The sequence below is a fragment of the Engystomops pustulosus genome, chromosome 3, assembly GCF_040894005.1.
Source record: "Engystomops pustulosus chromosome 3, aEngPut4.maternal, whole genome shotgun sequence".
Lineage (NCBI taxonomy): Eukaryota > Metazoa > Chordata > Amphibia > Anura > Leptodactylidae > Engystomops > Engystomops pustulosus.
Window position 1 is genome coordinate 178,296,303 of NC_092413.1, and position 20,854 is coordinate 178,317,156.

At 39.2% G+C, this 20,854-nt stretch overlaps 1 protein-coding gene across 1 annotated transcript in view; it reads left to right on the forward strand.

Moving 5' to 3' along the window:
• AGTR1 (angiotensin II receptor type 1) overlaps positions 1 to 20,854 on the forward strand; it is a 40,072-nt gene that overhangs the window by 9,501 nt on the left and 9,717 nt on the right. The gene's annotated exons all lie outside the window — the stretch shown is intronic.

Below are 20,854 nucleotides of genomic sequence, written 5' to 3' on the forward strand. Positions count from 1 at the left end.
AGTGTACAAAAGCATTTGGTGGTAGTTGTGGTAAAAGTTCCTAGCTTTGTCATATCTCAATGTGCTTCATTGGAAATGTTTTTCACAAAATACCTACCTATAGGTGGTACTAGACACTTGTGTGCCAGCGTATGATAGCGGCCACACCCCCTGTGTCCCGTCAGATACATCAAGAGGCTAAGGCCTCTTGATGCATCCATCGGTCGGCATGGCGCCAAACAAAACTGTTGGTGCCAAAGAACCAGGTCCGACCTGATGTAGTTTTGTGTAAAAAACAAACAAAAGTTCTGGCATAGGAAAAAATTGGCGTAGAAGCCTTGATAAATGTATCCTTACTGGCTTTTTGAAAATTATTATATCAATTGTGAGCCATTTATCAGCACCAGCACCATGTGCACCAGGCTAGGTTCACTCTAAATTTTGGCTAGGTCCCTCTAAAAAATAATTGTACTTTTTTGCACAATACACAACAAAACCAATGGCAACTGCTTTGTTTATTTAAAGAAAATGTCCAAACATGGTGACAACATTTCATTCCTGGCAGTGAACAAGACCAAATGACATCTGCTAGAAAAACTTTGGCCAGCTTTACAACTTCCTACGACTTTAATAACTCATAAAAAAGCTTTAAATCCATCAAAATTCTTTACAGCAGTGCTGAAAAGTAAATGTTGTCTCTGATCCAAATTGTAATAAACATCATACAGAGCTCAGAGGATTTCTGTTGTCAGCCACCACAGTCCAGGACCAACAAAAGTGATAGTTTCCTAAATAAGGAACTGCCCATTTTATCATTAGGAGCACAAATTATAAGACCTTCTCTCTTACAGAATACATCTAATATACCTGCCAACCACCCTGCTACATCATGGAAAACATGACTATTACAGTATATGATGGCTATCAGTGTCAGATATGTAATTGTGTTAAAAACAAATTGTGTAAATCCACAAAACCATAGCAGAAACATGAGACTGACAAACCCCCCTACAGTTCTCAGGCCCTGAAAGCTAAACCATGAGACAAAACAGTCAACAGATAATGGCCAGTAATAGCAAGTTCTCAAACCATAATGTGGTTAAGTAGGTGATTAGCGGAAAGATGCATTTTCCTGTCACTGGGTATATATGACCATACGTGTAACATATGAATATATTAGTCATGTTATAACAAATGGTTTGAGTGTTTATTTAATTTTACCCCAATTGGCTAAGACATTATAGAATTTAATGCTGTTATGAGGTCTTGTATGTTGAATGAAAAAAGAACTGTACAATATAAGTATAGTTTAATATCTCAATTACTTTAGCAGCCGTATACTATAAGAAGGTTAAATGCCGACAATTCCCCCGACAATTCCCCCTGAGGAGAGCTTGGAAGAACTACCAAAAAGGGTTTCTTCTACAATAATTCAAGGGGTTGTACCAAGTTTCCACAGGACACCAGATAACAAGCTAAATTCTCCTGAATGCCAATGGATCACTCGAACAGGCCCCCAACAATCCAGAGAATGGGGTCCATTTTCACTAATTGATGGACTGGCAGGTCATCCATGCATTCACCAACACACAGAGTCATCAGGGCATCTGTAAGGCTACATTCACATCACCTTTTCTGGGTAAATATAGCATATCCACCCGGAATGCTCTCAGTGTATATGCTAAAGATATCTATAGACTTATACTGGCAGATAGAGGCATCCTTTTTGCCTCCATCCGCACAGTATAGGTCATTCCATTCTGCTTTCTCCTGATGAGCACCGTATAAACTCAATAAAGTTCATAGTAACCTATGTGGGACAGATACAGTGATATACTAGCCATATAACTAAGGATTGTGACATCACTGGGGTAAACAATTGAACATCTGCAGCAGCCAATTCCTGGCTTCTGCCAATGCTCACTCCTATTCCCACTTTCAAAAAGCTGAGAAATAAGTCAAGGGCTAAAACGAGATATGAATGCAATCTTAGAGTTCAATTTTTTAAAAAAACGGTGTACTTCAGAAATATAGCATCTATTATCATAGTAATAGTAATCTTTATTTATATAGCGTGATCATATTCCATAATGCTTTACAGATTATGGGGAACATATAAAAATAAAATAATACATTGCAGTCATATGGAATAATAGGAGTGAGGGCCCTGTCCAGCTTACAGTCTATGAGGATGAGGGGGTGAATATCACAGTAGATAAGGTTAGAAAAAGACATTAGTCCATAAAGTCCAGCCTATTTATTCTACTTTATGCAGTGTTGCTCCAGATGAAGGCAAACAAAACCTGCAGGGCTGATTCCATTTTGCACAAAGTAGAGAAAAATTCCTCCTTGACCCGTTATATATGGCAGTCAGAATAACTCCTTGGATCAACAGAAACTACTTACAAAACATTTTATTCCCATAACATTTGATATAATTGCTCTTCAGAAGGCATCTAGGCCTCACTTTAACATGTTCAAATTATAAGTCATTACATCTTGTGGTAAAGAGTTCCATAGTCTCACTGCTCTTACAGTAAAGAATCTCTGTCTATGGCGATGGTAGAACCACCTCTCCTCTAGGTGGAGAGGATACACCCTTATTCTGGTCACAGGGCTAGGTATATAAAGATCTTGGAAAAATCTCTGTACTGTCCAATCAGATAATTGTAAGTTGTAATGAGGTCTCTCCTAAGTCTTATTTTTTCTAAGCTGAATAACCACAATTTTTGCAATCAATCATTGTATTCTAGTATGGTTCTACAGCCACCCTGCGCCAAAATTAGTAAATGCCCCTCTAAATCTCTAACATGTCTACAGTGAAGTGAACTGTATCTGCTGATGATACAGCCCCTTGTACTTGTTCCCATTGTTTTCAGAGGACATTCCGGGATACAGCTTGATCTAAAGGCATGCATGACATAATCATTTCTGTAGAGTGTTTGGGAACCAGGGGGTTATGTGAGCACTAGGAATATGCATCTGGAATAGATGTGGCTTTCCCATTCTTGTTTTGAAATCTGTTTTCCCTAGGGCAATGCTTTACATTTGTAATATCCTATGCAACCCGTTTCCAGAAAGTTTTAGATACAATAAATATGTATGCCTCCTTTAGGAATTAGGAAAGGATTTCACCCCTGAGAGCATCCCATGCCATATTTTATTGGAATGTTCTCCCCACAAAGAATTACATGTGTTTTCTATTTTCACAAAATGTTGTGTATTTTGTATCCTTTCTGCTGCATTCAAGTTTAAAATAACATTTTTATTGCTATCCAGTCTCATCCAGTCAGAAAGTCTGGTTGTATCCAGCTCCATCAGCCTAGAAATAAAATCATGTGTATAGTGTGAGTAGCATGAGCTAGTAGCTGTTATCCCTGGGATTCTATCACAGATACTTCATTACTAACTGACAATGATAATAGTTATTATGTATTATGTTTGTTAGGTTGATTGCGATATAGAATATAATGTATGACAGTCACTATTGTATTGCAACAATTTACTGTACTTTAGTCTTGGGCTACAATAAACAGCTATAACATTTATCACAGGTGTCTGTAATGAAGCTTTATTGTTAATCCAGGTTCTTATGACAATCCAACATTTTTAAAATCCAATTGTCACAGAGACCAAAAAATTTTTTGACTGGGGTTACAATAATAAAATATACAGTTCCGACTTACATACCAAATTCAACTTAAGAACAAACCTACAGAACCAATCTTGTACGTAATCCAGGGACTGCCTGTACTTTAATGTAATAAAAACATAGAGATTAATATTTAAAAATATTAAAGTATTCACAACTAAAAACATATAAATGGAAATAGGTTTTCCTCTTCTGAAGTGTTTTTCAAATTTCACTTTAACATTTCTCATCTAAAAGAAACCGCACATGCTCAATATTATTGGATTACCGAGACTTGCTTCATAAAGTTTGCACAGCAATCAAAATGTTGCATCTGGATGGAATAAAGCACTCTGTGTGAGTTTAAAGCAGTATTCCAGGAATATGAATGTCTTACACAAAATCCCATAATACTATAAATAAGTGAATACATCAAAGCCCAATGTTATTAATCACAAAATGGAACTTAAATAGTTTACTTTTATGATTCACAAAATCTAATGGGCTTTCTAAAGTAGGTGGAGTTATCTCCAAGATTGCCGCCACTGGAAACTACAAGTCCCATGATCCTTTAGATCTCAATAACAGCTTCTCCCTCTCAGGCTCCACTCCCAGTGATGATGTAGCAGACTGTACTTCTCTTACCATAGTAATGATGTGTTACTGCCATCACTGCACATTACCTCACCAAGATGACTTCTCACCACACACTGGCCATACTAGATGCACTGCAACCAACCGACTACAGCTAAACATAGTGATGATCACATGACCTGCCCAGACAGATCCAGGACATGTGATGTGGACATGTGGCCAGCGGCCATCTTCTTTCCTGTATCTGCTGCACGCAGAGAAAAACAAAGTACTGATTAAAGGGCCAGTAGAATTTTTATTTTCAATTATAATGTATGTCCACATAATTTTTCTCCTAAGGGGAGCACAATATTAAATAACAACTAATTACAACTAAATAATCAGCTTATATTTTAATGACCGATTTGAATATGAATTATGCTTATTCCTGGAATACCACTTTAACTGTTCCTGTGCTGTGCCGCTGTTTTTTTACCAGGGCTGACAAATTGTGAGCACCCTCTGCATCTGTTTGTCTAATTGGGACAATATTGGATGCTGTCTTTATCCTCTATACTGAAATACCGATACATATTATCCACTGTATGTTTGCTTGATCTAGAGGTATCAATATGGAGCTATTTCTCTGTTACTGCTGTTATAGCTTATCATTAGGTTTTGAGACTTGCTGTAGGATAGCTCATAAGTAAGTGATCGTTAGGGATACCATACTCAGCCTCCCTGCTGATCAGATGTTTCACATCAAGAATAATAAGATGTTTAATTGCGTCTTGCGTCTTTTTCCAGCCTTATATACTATGATAATCATGGAAGAAGACAGCTACAATCGTAGTGTAGCGACTGTTTTTTAACACTGTGGGGCACATTTACTTACCCGTTCCTTGAAGTTCACAGAAAGTGCATTGTCTCTGTATAATGCACTGTGCTGCGATTCACTAAGATCATGCGCCCAAAATCCTGCATGTGTCACTTCCCAGCTCAGACAGAGTTCACCTTCTTCTTCCTGGTGCATGTAAGTGCATTGTCTTGCAACACACATTGAAAGTTAAATCTCACGCTCAGTCCGAATCAGTCGGATCGTGTGACGGCCCGCCCCCCAAATTTCTGTCGTATGGAAGCCGGCGCGGCTGCGCCGCAATCCGATCGCTTGTGACACAAACCCAGTGCAAACCCCTGTTAAATTCATGTCAAAGCTGCACAAATCCCGAAAATGGCGAACAGTCCGACGAAAGTGCGATCTGTGACCCTTTGTAAATAAACCCTTGTATGTTCTGCTATCAAGTGAAGTCACATCCTCAGGATCATCTATCACTTTCTTTGGATATGTCATAAATGGTTTGGGGTTGGGAAACCCCTTTCCTACAAAAAAATAGAAAATTGCAGTATGAAAATTCTACTCACATGATGTATTATCTGCAAAATTATTATATAAGTTTCTCTAAAGGGATCCTCTAAACCTAGATTCCTCATTTTGTCTGTGGGATGATGAAGCACCACATTGTAAGAAGGCAAATCCACTACATCAAATTTCAATACCACATTGAATCTTGGCATTGTGTCTTTACACTTGTGTATTGATGTTCCCCCATTGATGTATCTTTCAGCAACTGTTTGGAAACCAACTTTTGACATGCTTTTTTATATATCATTTTGTTCAATACCTGTAGAACTAGTTATAAACTAATCTATAATGTTAGTTGCACATCTTATTGTTGGGAAGTGCCATTTCCCATACCTTCCAACAGCTAAAGATCAACCTAAATCTTGTGGGTAAATATAACTTGAATTTTTACATAGGTTTTCCTAAAATGTATTTTACCACCTAAGTCATATGGTTTTGGATGTAAAGATGTGTAAAGTTTTGCATCTTATGAAATTGTTGCTTATTGGCAGTAAAACCACATATCAGCGGTGTCTTTGGCCAGCCAAGGATTGTCACATCTGTTTCTATTATAACTGAAGAGAAGTAAATATGAGACGGAGAAGTGTAAGTCATGTTTCTGTGTTAGCTTGTTTGTAAAACTCATGCTGTGAGAGGGGAAGCAGAGCAGCAAAATGGTGAGGTTGATTGGCCAAAGCCTCCTGAACATCAAAGTGGGAAGAGCCTAACACTTCAGCCCAGTAAAAAAGAAAAATCAGCTTTCAAATAAACAAGAGAAACTTTCCCCAGATATGCAGGGTGTATAATTTGCTGTGTACAGCTATATATGCATATAGCGTGTCCTGAGTTAATTTGTAACCAACATACTGTCACTATGGCCATATAAAATGCTAAGAAATGCAATTATGTTGGCTTTTGAAGTGGAAATAGACACTAAATTGCTTATACTGCACATGACACTGTTCCCTTTACTCACCAGGTGTGAGGTTGGGGTGACAGAGAATGATGTCACAGGAGCCATTCAGCAGTGCACCTGAGTGCGGCTCCTGCTACTCTAACAATCAGATCCATATCAAAAGGCTGGATGAGCATGAATGCAGAGCTTACTCCACTATCACCACTCGGATCAGTGGCTACCATGCACTCTGCAGCATTCAGCTCGGTAATGGGGTTTAGAGAAGACCATATTTTATGATCCCCTGTACTCATTTTAATTGATTTTTTAAATATTTATTTCTAGATTCCAGTTGTTGTCTTGCGAGAAGAAATCCATCCTTAAAGGAAATATACCACCAGGATGAAGGATTGTAAACCAAGTACACTTGCATGCTGGTAAGTGCCCTCTCTGGCAGATTTTGCTTTTCTTTTAGCTTCTTTTTCCTGTTTTTTTTTTTTTAAAGGGCCTTTAAAATTATGCAAATTAACCTGATGGAGCCTGGAGCTCCTCAGGTTATTTTGCATCATTTTTAAAGCCTTTAAATAATAAAAAAAAACAAGGGCATAGGAAGCTTAAGGAAGAGCAGATCCTGCCAGAGGGAACACACACTAGTATGTCAGTATGCTTGGTTTACAATCCTTGATACTGGTGGTAGATGTCCTTTAAAGGAAACCCACCATGAGTAATTGATTAGCAGAAGTCAATCTGATTGTAGATTCCTCCTGCCTGCCTCTGCCCTAATCTGTAATTTTTAAAAAACTTTATTTTAGTAATATGGCAAAACACCAACATATAAATGTACACATGATCATAATACATACACATAAAATACATTTCATCAATACCCATCCTTCCAAAACCCAGACCGCCCACCTACCCAAGCGAGAAGGGAATGAGCGGACACAGGAAAAAAAATGTGAATGAACTGCAGAGGCTACTGGGGTGTGTATGAGCCTGGCCAGGCACTGGTAATTTACATATTCATATTCTGATTCTACCGCAGATAAAACCTAAAGAAATATGGTATATTGTCGTACATGCACCTACTGAACTCCGGGGAATGTCACCATAAACAAAGCATACACACAACTCAGAACAGTCTGCTCTACTTGCTAAGAAGTTTGGACAAATTCAATGTGGCAAGTGGAATGTGTTCCTTGTAAAAACAGTTCTGTGAATTGCTGAACTCCAGTGGTACATACAAGATTCATTTCTAGACAGTAATACATTTTTATTGGCAATGTTGAGTCTACTCACAGGTTACTGTTTGTATAATACTATCGGAAGTTGTGTGTCAGATTATAAAACCACATATAAAAAAAACATTCAAAACAACTTCTGTCTGATGACTCCAAAATACATAGTAACAATCTTTCTTGCCCTAAGGCAGTGTAAATCGCCTTCCAAAATGTTACTTGTTTGGCTTCATATTAGGTCAACACAAACTGAAATTAAGACAGAATGTTCCAAATTGTGAGAGAATGAAGTCACACAGTGAGCTGATCTCCAGTCATCCAAAACAAATGTGCAGAACATAAATGTCCCCCTGCCACAGTACAAGTATAATAAAAGAATGACATTCACTACAGCCTGTAAACCACAAGGATGTGTATAAATACCGTATATGGGGATTACCAGATCATCCAATGAAAGCGTCAAGTGCATGGCGGCAGCTAGCGAATATATAAAAGCTTTACACCGCTTTCCAACCATAATTTTCTGACTTCTTATTTTATTTAATATTTCTCTACATTACTAGCTGAATAGATTCAAAGCAATTCTTGCAGAATTCTACGTTATTATTTGTAAAGGGAGCTACCACCTCTACTTAGCATTATTACCTGCTGGTATCATATAGTAGAGAAACACACTAGGATTTCAAAAATATTTATTTACTTCTATCCATAATGCCGTTTCTGAGAAAAACTCATTTTCACTGCTATGCTAATGAGGCATTTTTAATCAACATGTCAGAGGACATTGCAACCTGTCATCATGTAAAATGGCCTTCCTGATGACAGGTTCCCTTTAAATGGTACTAATTATGTGTAATTCCTATCTGATTAAAAATAGCATTAAGATGCTTTAAAGGGGTTTAAAATAGAAAACTCTGCCTGCGCTTACAATAAAAGCCAATCTCATGCCTAGATACAAATGTAATACAGTATTCAGAACATAGAGTAGGGCACCCACAGTATCGAGGAGGGCAGCACTCCCCATCTCCCCCCACGTTTCTCACCTGTGACTCAAAAATCTGCATATATACAGTCACTATAGACAGTAGGACAATTCCCTTGAAACACCTAGACTTGTCCATTTTAATGCTACATTTAACATGGTCTAATATACAGTAATGATTTGTATGATACTTCTGGAGTAATAGTCCTTTCTGCAGTACTCCTAGATAACTAATGAAAGAAAACAAAGCAAAAACAAATCTAAAAAATATACGAAAATGTACTTGCCTTTGTCTTCTTGAACTTTCATTTTGGCAGGCCCCTAGACAACTATAACAGCAGATGTTTTTTACATTTTCACTGCACTGTAATGCCCCTCCCCTGTAGACTTCAAATTTGGATAAAAGAAAAGTATTGAAACCAATACAGTGTTTTGCTTGAAAAGACAGAAAAAGATCCTAGCACCACAATTAAAAATACTTGATTTATTTTATATATGTTGAAAACAAACAGGTTAGTATTGCCATCCATACTGGCTGACACGTTACGGGCGTCTTAAACGAATTGTGTGCCCTTAGTGATGACCTTAGTTCTATTGCCTTACAATTTTGTAACTCGTCTCCATATTTGGTTTGATGAGGTTTGCCTGCTCTCACTATTTGTCTGTCTAGGGTAAGGACCATCTTACAGTTGTCACTTGTGATTTATCACAGGGTCAGCAAATAGGCAAGGGCAAAGGTTATGGGAAGTGCACTTTATCCCTGTCTTGGCACATTCTTTTTCTGCACCTGATATTGAAACCATATAAAATAAGAGCAACAGTCGGAGAATAGTGGTAATTTATACATGTTAGCCTCCACAAGATGCAACATTCCTACAATATTGTCTTGTTGACCACCCTAAGAGATGAGGTCTGTGAAGGAAGCATTGCATACAATTATGCAGCATATTTTTCCCTTATCACTATTGTGTGCTGACCTTGGGCCCCTCAGCTGCCACTATATTTTCTACATTGATTATTATACCCATGTAACCATTTCATTCCTATCAGTCCTAAAGATGGAATATTGACAGTAACCAGTTACAGTGTGGCTTTCATTTTTGTAAAGTATGTGAATGTCCTTTTTCAGTCTCATTAAATCTGCGCTTGGTGAAGTTGCCTCTTTCCTCTTCTTTCAATTTCACAACACGCTGAAATGATATCAAAATCTTTTGGAAAGTTTTAACAACTTAGCAACAATAATGCTGCTTCAATGATGAGAATCTTTTATTCCCATGTTTTGCCTAACAATTTTGTCTGGCACAATTTCTTGAATATTTAACAGAAATAACAGTTTAACTAACTCCACAAATAAATACATGTCTGCTAATAAATGCTGCACATGAGTCCTCTGGCCAAAAAACTTCAAACATTCAAAAAGTAGTTCCATGTGTTTTGGAATGTTGGAACCAAAGGCTTTTCCTTTCTTATCGAATCAGATGTTGTATGTAAAAGATAACCCCAATAGTAAAATAAATCTCCCACGTTCCAAAGTGTTTGGTTTCATGAGGATATGAGATTTGATCCACAGCTAAATATTGTTGGGAATCTGAAATGAATGTTTCTGGATTACTGTCACTTAATTTTACTTTTTACTATTTTGAAGGGGGTATTTGTAGGGGACATATTTGTAATATACACTCACCGGCCACTTTATTAGGTACACCTGTCCAACTGCTCGTTAACACTTAATTTCTAATCAGCCAATCACATGGCGACAACTCAGTGCATTTAGGCATGTAGACATGGTCAAGACAATCTCCTGCAGTTCAAAACGAGCATCAGTATGGGGAAGAAAGGTGATTTGAGTGCCTTTGAACGTGGCATGGTTGTTGGTGCCAGAAGGGCTGGTCTGAGTATTTCAGAAACTGCTGATCTACTGGGATTTTCACGCACAACCATCTCTAGGGTTTACAGAGAATGGTCCGAAAAAGAAAAAACATCCAGTGAGCGGCAGTTCTGTGGGTGGAAATGCCTTGTTGATGCCAGACGTCAGAGGAGAATGGGCAGACTGGTTCGAGCTGATAGAAAGGCAACAGTGACTCAAATTGCCACCCGTTACAACCAAGGTAGGCAGAAGAGCATCTCTGAACGCACAGTACGTCGAACTTTGAGGCAGATGGGCTACAGCAGCAGAAGACCATACCGGGTGCCACTCCTTTCAGCTAAAACAGGAAACTGAGGCTACAATTTGCACAAGCTCATCGAAATTGGACAGAAGAAGATTGGCAAAACGTTGCCTGGTCTGATGAGTCTCGATTTCTGCTGTGACATTCGGATGGTAGGGTCAGAATTTGGCGTCAACAACATGAAAGCATGGATTCATCCTGCCTTGTATCAGGCTGGTGGTGGTGGTGTCATGGTGTGGGGGATATTTTCTTGGCACTCTTGGGCCCCTTGGTACCAATTGAGCATCGTTGCAACGCCACAGCCTACCTGAGTATTGTTGCTGACCATGTCCATCCCTTTATGACCACAATGTACCCAACATCTGATGGCTGATAATGCGCCATGTCATAAAGCTGGAATCATCTCAGACTGGTTTCTTGAACATGACAATGAGTTCACTGTACTCAAATGGCCTCCACAGTCACCAGATCTCAATCCAATAGAGCATCTTTGGGATGTGGTGGCACGGGAGATTCGCATCATGGATCTGCCTCTGACAAATCTGCGGCAACTGTGTGATGCCATCATGTCAATATGGACCAAAATCTCTGAGGAATGCTTCCAGGACCTTGTTGAATCTATGCCACGAAGAATTGAGGCAGTTCTGAAGGCAAAAGGGGGTCCAAGCTGTTACTAGCATGGTGTACCTAATAAAGTGGCCGGTGAGTGTACATATTACTGTATTTAATTTAATTTTTTTTAAAAAGACAACAGGTTATACAGCCTCTATTTGGCAACACTCCAACTGTGAATTGCTAAAAAGAACCTTTTTTAAACAATGAATATGCCCAGAATTACTCGTAAAGTCAGGCTGTCCAATAGATTAACAGATAAATGAACAGGTGGGCCCTGGAGCTTGGTGGACCCCAGACCCTGCTTGAATTGTGCAGAACTCTCACAGTTATCAAACAGATTTTATTAGCATACAGCATCTCAACCATCCTATAATTTGGATATATATAAGATAATATGTAGATTAGATTTACTAATCTTTTAATTTACATAATGGTTCAATGCAAGTATAATAAGTACTAGCTGTAGCCCCGGGCATTGACCAGCATATTAATTAACTGCTTTTAGCTATAACAAAATAAAATAGGTTAACAAAAATATTTTATATCTATCTATGTATCTATCTACCTATCTCTATAGCTATCTATCTATCTCTGTATCTAAAGCTAAAAAAGTGTAGGCAGCACTCCAAAAATACAAAATTCCAGAGGGTGAGGTTTACTGAAACAGCGGCGACGTTTAGGTGTGAACCACCTTCATTTCAATAAACCTCACCCTCTGGAATTTTGTATTTTTGGAGTGCTGCCTACACTTTTTTAACTTTATTACGGAAGGATCTTGCCAGGATCCAGGAAGGCTCTGCATCCCCTCTATTGAGGCTTTTCTCCACTGTGCGGACTTGGTTTTCTTTTTTGTAATTCTGTATCTATCTATCTTTATTATATCTATCTCTCTGTATGTCTTTATCTCTTCCTCTCTCTCTCTACTTCTTTGTCTCTCTCTCTTTCTCTCTCGGTCTCTCTGTGTCTCCCGCTTTTTTTCTCTGTCTCTCTCCGTGTCTCTCTCTATCCATATTACCGCACACATAAGCTGTCTTAAACTCATTGGGTCAGATTTACTTACCCGGTCCTGTCATGATCTCGAGTCGCGTTGTCCGACGAGGATTCGGGTCTGCCATGATTCATGAATATCGTGCACCCGAGTTCCTGCATCCATCACTTTTGCACTGAGGTCCGCCGGAGTTCACCTGCTTCTTCCCGATGCTTGTAAGTGCTTAATCTTGCGACACAATCGCGTTTTAAAGTCCTGCGCGTTGTCCTATATATGGTGGTTAATAAGCATATTTTGGAAAGTGTGGGGTTGACAATTTCAGCTCATAATCTCTCTCTCAGTCACAGAGATCGACAAAATGGTGCAAAATTGGTGATTGTACACGCAACGGTGCGGATTCCGTAAGCAGACATACACATACATACACACACATACAATGAGCTAAGATAATCGAATTTCATGGTTAGCAGATAAAAGTGTGTCTTTTGACCATGTCATTGATTGATATCAATAAGTCATAGCTCTTTCCCAAATCTATTTCCCAGTATAACATGTGACTAGTCTTTTTCTTATAGGGTTATAGTTGAAAATCATCATATGATATTGGGATCAGAGGCGTAACTAGGAGAGGCAGGGCCCCATAGTAGGCTGCTGAATGGGACCCTTTTTCCCATTTAAAAAATATACATTTGTATACTCCCACATGCAAGCTACAATCACACACATTTATACACTCATATATATAAATACACAAACCATTGATATACTTATATACAGTACATGCACATACAGTTGTTTACTCAAACACACATATAGAGCATATGTAGACACATACGTATAGTGCCATATCCAAATTTACAGTGATATCCACACATACAGTGTATAACACTATACAGCATAAAGCATATATACATCACATATATGTTATATACATACTACAATGTGCAGCGTATACATATATAATGATTCACGTCCTCTATTCCTTGGTGTGAAAGGATGAATTATGGGGCTCCCAGACACTGCGGGCCCCTTAGCAGCTGTTATGGTTGATAAATCTGTAGTTACACCCCGGATTAAGATGAATCCCTTGATTTTTTCCTTCTTCATTTTTATGTACTGTAAATGCTTTGGATTACTTGCATGGTATATAATGTCTAGCCAACCAGTGTCCATCGTCCCTGGGCTCCACCTTCTTAAATCACACATCGCATCGGTGCCCAATCACATTGCAGCATCTTTCTACTATCCGAGTCCCGCTCCTATATGTATTCCTGGCTTACAGAGCTAAGAGAGCCTAATGTAAAGGCAAGGCCAGTCAGCATGTTAATGACAGGACCATAACAGTCCAAGACAAGGGCTAGAAAACAAACTGTGGGTCAGTTTTGTTTTAGGAATTTGTGAATGGATATCAGGTAATAATCGTAGGCCCCATGAAAAGATTTTTACTGATTTACCCTTGACCCTCAAACACTGCATAGATGTATGTACTACCTGGCTCTGCTCACCCTGAAATATACAAATCATGACATTACAACTTCTTAAAACAAAATGATATGTTACTTTCCATGCTTAAATCAGCCCACACTTCTCTCCCACAGTTCACTGGCCATGCGCAGCAGAAAACCTTTGCCAAAGTGATTTATGCTTGAAGAATTTCACAGCCGAATTGAACTGTGTTATATAATGCTTTCTAGCCCATTATATGAGAGACTTGCCCCAGAGTATTGTGACACTGTTACTATTCTATACATACAGTATATTACATAGTAGGCTCTTACAGCTAGGGGCTTCCTGTATTGAGTCTCATTAGTTTTTATTGCTTTTTTATTTTGCTCTTTGTTGCGTCTGTTGTTGTAGTATATACTACAGATGTGTAAATAAGCAGAATTAGTATTTTGCATATACACCCATCAAAGGTGTAGCTGGCTCAATGCAAAACTGTACCAGGACCTCTCACCCCTGTAATGTATCATTTATTGAACCAGGTAAAGCCTAGTGTTGTCTAGTAAATCTAACTGAACTTGTTTCTTAGTCTCAGACTCATTTTCTGTACAATTGTAGTGGAAAAAAGTTTACCTGTCCACTAGGAGGCAGTGTGGGTTACATATAAATTCAGCAGAAAAGATTCAAGAACTGTCTGTAAAATGAAAGTAAGTGTAGGGTTAGGATCCTGTAAAATATACATAAAGCTAGCAAAGTGACATAGGAGAAATTGGCCAAAAAATAATACCTGAATGAGACAATAAAATGCTAATTATTGGATACTCATTAAAGGACATCTACCATCAGATTACCTGATGGTAAATGTGTATACTACCAGAATATTGACAAGCAGAATAACCCCCAGTGTGGTGGCATCATCCAGAAAATCAACTTTGAAGTGAGCTGTAAATTGGTTGTATAAAGTCAAGGAGGAGGAGAGTATAATACTGATGTCATGGTGGGGAGTTCTGAACGCTCATTCCTTTGTGATTCAAAACATGCATAAGAGTTCAGGAGATCTGCTTAGTGATGTCTTCGGATGGAGATCTCTTGATTATAGTGAAGGGGCTTTCTGAGGAAGAGCGAGCTTGATTTCAGTGTTAATATCTCCGCCTCCTTGACTTTAAACAACTAATTTGCATCTTAATTTAAATAACATTTTTTGGATGATGCCACCACAATGGGCCATGAAAGAATGATCTGGAATTTGGAACATACTGGTAGTGGCTTATTAGGTCAATTTCTGCTGACAGGTTCAATTTAAAATGATAGTTTTCAAAATATGTAAATTAACTCGAGGTGCTCTGCAAAGCACCTCGTGGCACCGTTGCAAACTGAATTATGCACGCTTTGGTGCCTCTTGGAAAGGCCTATTGACCGCTATGAGAGCTATGAAATTTCATGCATGCAAAATAACACCTATTCTTACACTGCCGACAGAAGAGAACTATGTCTGGCTTTTCTTCCTCCTTGGTCTCCTTGCACAGCCTCTGTTTTCATCTGTCGAAAGGTATCGGGCATGTGAAAGATCTTGAGTGAGAGCTAATGGCGTCAGTGGCTCTTATAGCGGTCCTTAGGCAGTGCCAAAAGATACCAAGGAGTGCATAGTTTAGTTCACTGCAGTGCCTCGAGGTGCTTTGCAGAGCACCTTGAGTTGATTTGCATATTTCTAAAACAATCATTTTAATGAAAATCGCCAATTCTAGGATATAATAAAAGATGCATGTTGGAAACGGGCAAGGGGACGGGGAGGTGAGTGATACACATCTACGATTAGGTAATCGAATGGTAGATAGCCTTTAAAGCATTTCTCTATTATAGGAAGCAGCGGCATATTGCTATGAAATGCCATCATTTACTCATTTAGTGACATCACATCACATACTTACTTCTAGTATGCATGATAGACTCCATAATTAGACCCAAACTAGACCTTCTTTTTCTGCATTTACAATACTTTGCTGTTGAACACGTTAGTCATCCATATTTGTGTTATCAAACACTTAAAGCCATGGGGCTATAGACTGGAAGTCGGGGGGGGGGGGGGGTTGGTTAGAAGAGCAGAGATATGTGAGATTGGTGGCAGGACAACCCCTTCAAGACTGTACAAGCTGGAACCTGTTGCTTTTCCCACATTTTTCCAAGTAAAATTGCTGAGTTGCACTCTGTTATACCCATTTGTCTTTGCATGGGGTTCACATATATAAGTTATGTGACAAAGCTGGTTGAAATATACTGATAAATGTGCCGCATTGATCAAATAATAAATTGCTGTCTCATCTGTGTGCATCCTTGGTAATGTACCAATAACATGAATTCCCATCTTTTCTTTATTCACCACCTGAATCTGCTCAGTCTTTCCCAATACACATTTCCAATGAATCCCATGGGGGTCATTACTGAGTCTCCAGGGGTTTCACTTCTAACCCTATTTCTTCTTTAACGAATTGCCAAGAACAAGAAAATACTTTGCCACATGAGACATTAATTTAAGGACATCCACAAAAGGAGAGAATCTTGTTTTACTTAACTTCTCACTGTTTTTACATATGTTTTCTATCCAGCTGAATCCTATTTTATTTCATCGCGTCCAGCTTTCTCATGGATAATTTCAGTAGATCTCATAAGCCACAGTATTTGTATAATACACTGGGGCAGCCTCTTTTTATGCTTCCTGGGATATTCCCAAGTATTCATGGCCCATAAAATTCATTAGCTCCAACTATGGGGGGTGTAAAGTTTTGTGCAGCAGCCTTAAAGGGGACGCGTCACCAAAGACAAATTTCTGCATTATGTGTTTTATTTCATTGTTTGTCTTTGATCCTTTTGGGTGTTTTTTTTTTAATTACATTATATATGAATAAGCTATTACTAGTGATAGAGAAAGTATTTTCAGGGAGGAATAATAAGGGGAATTCATGATTGGGCACATCACATGGCTATAGTTAATAACCTCCTACACATACACACTTGACATGAGGGTAGTGTAATGGGGAAAAAGCTGAGCATTAGTTATTGCAATTTTTCCATGGCTTGTACACACCAGAAAACAGGAGTACAAGTCATGATAAATCCCCCTGCTACTCCCTTTGCCACCACTCCCTTGGCTGGTACGTAAGTCAGGGGCAATTTAGCATGGGGGCACCTACTGTAATATGTGCACTGTGGAAAACTGGCTTTAGATTCTTCTTGTCTTTAGACTCTAACATACTGTTGGGCACGTTCACATTGCACCATGGCTCACCGCACCGGGAATGTGTTAGCTGCCCGCACCGAAAAAGATAGGCGAGGTACCATGAACAGTCATGTCTTTAGGCCTCATACACACAGTCATGATCACAAATCCTTACAGTAATTTTTATACTGTCTTCAGATCAGTTCTTGCCATCGTGAACTCTGGCTGCAATATGGTAGAGGAAGTTTGCCAGTATCCAGTATAAAATACATTCTACATAGTTGTCACAACTTCATCTTAAACCTGTATACATTTTTTTATTTCTATTTCTTGATGTTGCTTTTGTTAGTGATTTTTGTTAATAAATGCAATATTTATTTCATTGTAGCAAAGACTTTTTTCCTATGTGTTACTGAATACAATCTGCTATAATTGTACCTTTTACCCTGTGTTCATGAATTAGATGATGATAGAGATATAATTGTGAACGCATGATAGAAGAAAGAATATAATGGGAACAATTTATCCTTCCTTTTTCTTGGACAAGAGATAAATGACCCAAAAGAGCTTTCTGGATTGCTGCACTTTACCACAATCCACAGGGTCAAACAGGAAATCATTTACTTTGTAATTTGGCAGACAGAAAGTATGTGAGAGCTCTTTTGCCAATTTATCTAGAACATTTGCAGAAATGGCTCCGCACAAGTCACCCTCACAAAAAGCAGAAACACAACACTGGTAAATGTTTTAATATAACTTTTTACTAAATCTGGAAAATTATACTTATCCAAATTTCTTAACTTTAACATAGCTACATAACACCAATCTGAAATGTCTTACATATACAGTGAACAAGTGAGGGTGGACTCCTTTCCTGAAATGGCTGGGAAATGTATAATCCAGATATACTGAGTGGAAAACAGGGACAGGATGGAAAGATATGTGTGGATATAATACCACAATTTATGTGAGACAACTGAGCTATAAACTTTCTTTAGTTTATTCTGGATGGACATTGTACAGGGGCTCAATGTCTAGTTATACACGGCAGATACTGGAATGGGTTTTGAAGCGGTTGTTCTCCTCAAAATCTAATGTCCCCTTATTTCTGATGTGTCATTCAATGTGGATTAATAAAGCAATTATAATATATGATTTAGCTTGAATTCAACTCTAGCAGCTAAAAGGTTAACACCTGCAATCGATGCCAGCACCAGTCCCTGTATGGAGAGATTTCGGCCCATGAGCTATCTCCATTCTACATTTACAACTGTGTAGTTAAGGGGAACCTGTCACATCAAAACGCTACAATAAGCCCAAAATAGTATCTCAGGTGACTCTAATTTTGTTTTCATGGAGTCAGTTTGGTTGCTTCAACCAAAAGTATACTTTTATTCAACATAATTTACTTGCCCCGGCCGACTCCAGAGGTATATTGAGCATTCGCATGTATTGTGCTGCTCCTGACCTTCAGATAATAATGGGCTCATTCACACCACTGGAGCCTGCCGGGAACGAGCCACCCGGTGCTGATCTGACACGAGCACCACTCACCATGCGCAAAAGTTTCTAGTAGTGGTATGAAGCTGGGGGCAGTGCTGGGGGCATGCAAAGTGGTGGATATTACCAGCCACGGTGGTCATAAGGAGGCGGCAGTGTAAGACTGAATCCAAGAGCTCTCCTGCCTCCTGACAAGATCTAAGAAGAAAATGATGGAGCACCAACACAGAGAACCACAAAGAGGCACAGTGACACCAATAAAACACAATGAAAGTCACCTATTAGTTAATGTTCAAGGTTAATTGTGCGGTTTTAAGGTGACAGGTTCCCTTTAACAATCCCACCATGCTGTTAAATGGTAACCTCTCAAAATGCCACAAGTTCTTGGCTAGTTAGAAGTTCTGACTAGTCATGTGGTGTATGTCACAGATAACTCCTGAGAAATTAGTCCCTGTTTGTGGGACATTTTAAGCCACTCCTAATCATTTCCCAATGTCCACAACATTCCCCTTATAAAAAGCTGCTGGTGCTGATTCCCATTATGTCACTTAACATTGTATGCTTTAAAAAGAAACTCCTCACTGGATTGATGTGAGATCTTTATAAATTTAATAGTGCCTGTAATGTGTATAATGTGTGTATATCTGTATTATGGGAGAGGGCTAGGATTTACCAACCTCCCGGTCTTGGATTTTCACAATGTGCATATTGTAAACCTACTGCAGCCATTTTGAGACACGGCAGCAGGACAACTAGGGAGGAGAGTACTAGGATTTACCAATTTCCCAGTCTTGGACTTTCACATTCTGCATATTCTAAGCCTATGGCAGCCATTTTAAGAAATTACAACAGGACAGAATTTATCAATTTGTTGGAGGGAATGTCAGTATAGAGCCAGACAACATTAGTCTTTTACTGCACAAGGTCAATGTGATGATAAATTCTGGATCAGTGTAGACTGTCAAATTCTACTTTAGAACTTCTTTGAGCTGGTCCAAAGTGTGTGCCACTATGTGGCCCACTGTCTTATTTTACTTGGTGCACTGACTATTTTCTGCCTGAACACGTTCCTGCATCCAAAAACCATGCCCCATTTGTCGGATAAATGTAGAACAAGGCAGTTTTTTAAATCTGACCCAAGTACATTATTACATTACCCTTAATATGCTACATGAAATTCCTAACAGTAAATGATAGGACTTAAAGAGAACCTACCACCACGAATCTACCTATAAAGGTAGATCGGGTGGTAGGTGGATGTAAGGGACGTGAGGAGAGCTCTTTTTAGAGCTAATCCTCACGTCCCCGCTAACTTTTGGGAAACTTTATTAACCTAATATGTAAATTTGGTTATGCGGCTACTGGGGCGTGGAGTAGCCGGCACGAGGCTACACAGCGCGGCTACTCCACGCCCCAGTAGCCACATTACTCCTCCTACCCTGTTGTGTCCGGCGCGCAGCTCCTCGTAGCTGCGCGCACTTGTCCGTTATGATGGCGTTCTGCGCATGCGCAGAACACCGGCTGAGCAGTCCCAGCTCCGAGGCCGGAGCTACTGCGCATGCGCAGTAGCCGGCTTGTCAGACGAGGGCGCGCAGCTACGAGGAGCTGCGCCGGACACAACAGGGTAGGAGGAGTAATGTGGCTACCGGGGCGTGGAGTAGCCGCGCTGTGTAGCCTCGTGCCGGCTACTCCACGCCCCAGTAGCTGCATAACTAAATTTACATATTAGGTTAATAAAGTTTTCCAAAAGTTAGCGGGACGTGAGGATTAGCTCTAAAAAGAGCTATCCTTACGTCCCTTACATCCACCTACCACCCGATCTACCTTTATAGGTAGATTCGTGGTGGTAGGTTCCCTTTAAAGTTCCATGGATTGCACAACATCCATTTGCATTAAAAAAAGGATTGTTTTTTTTTTTAAACTTTAACATAAACCTGTTAGAACCCCTTTAAGGATTGCTTTAACTCTGTTCAGCCATCCCTTCCTGCTGTGATTTTTTTATAAGCCTATTATATTCTAGCGGAAGCCTTTTAGCCACCTGTATGTACCTAACAAATGTCATCTACAGAGGTAAATGTAGTTCACAAAAGTCTGGTACATTTTTCTTTCTAACCAAAAGCTGTCATTAATATAATGGCCACCATCTGTTAAATAAAAGAAATCATGCAGCAACAGCAAATATACAGTAGAGAGCACAAAATATGTGCATACAAACTATAATAGGTT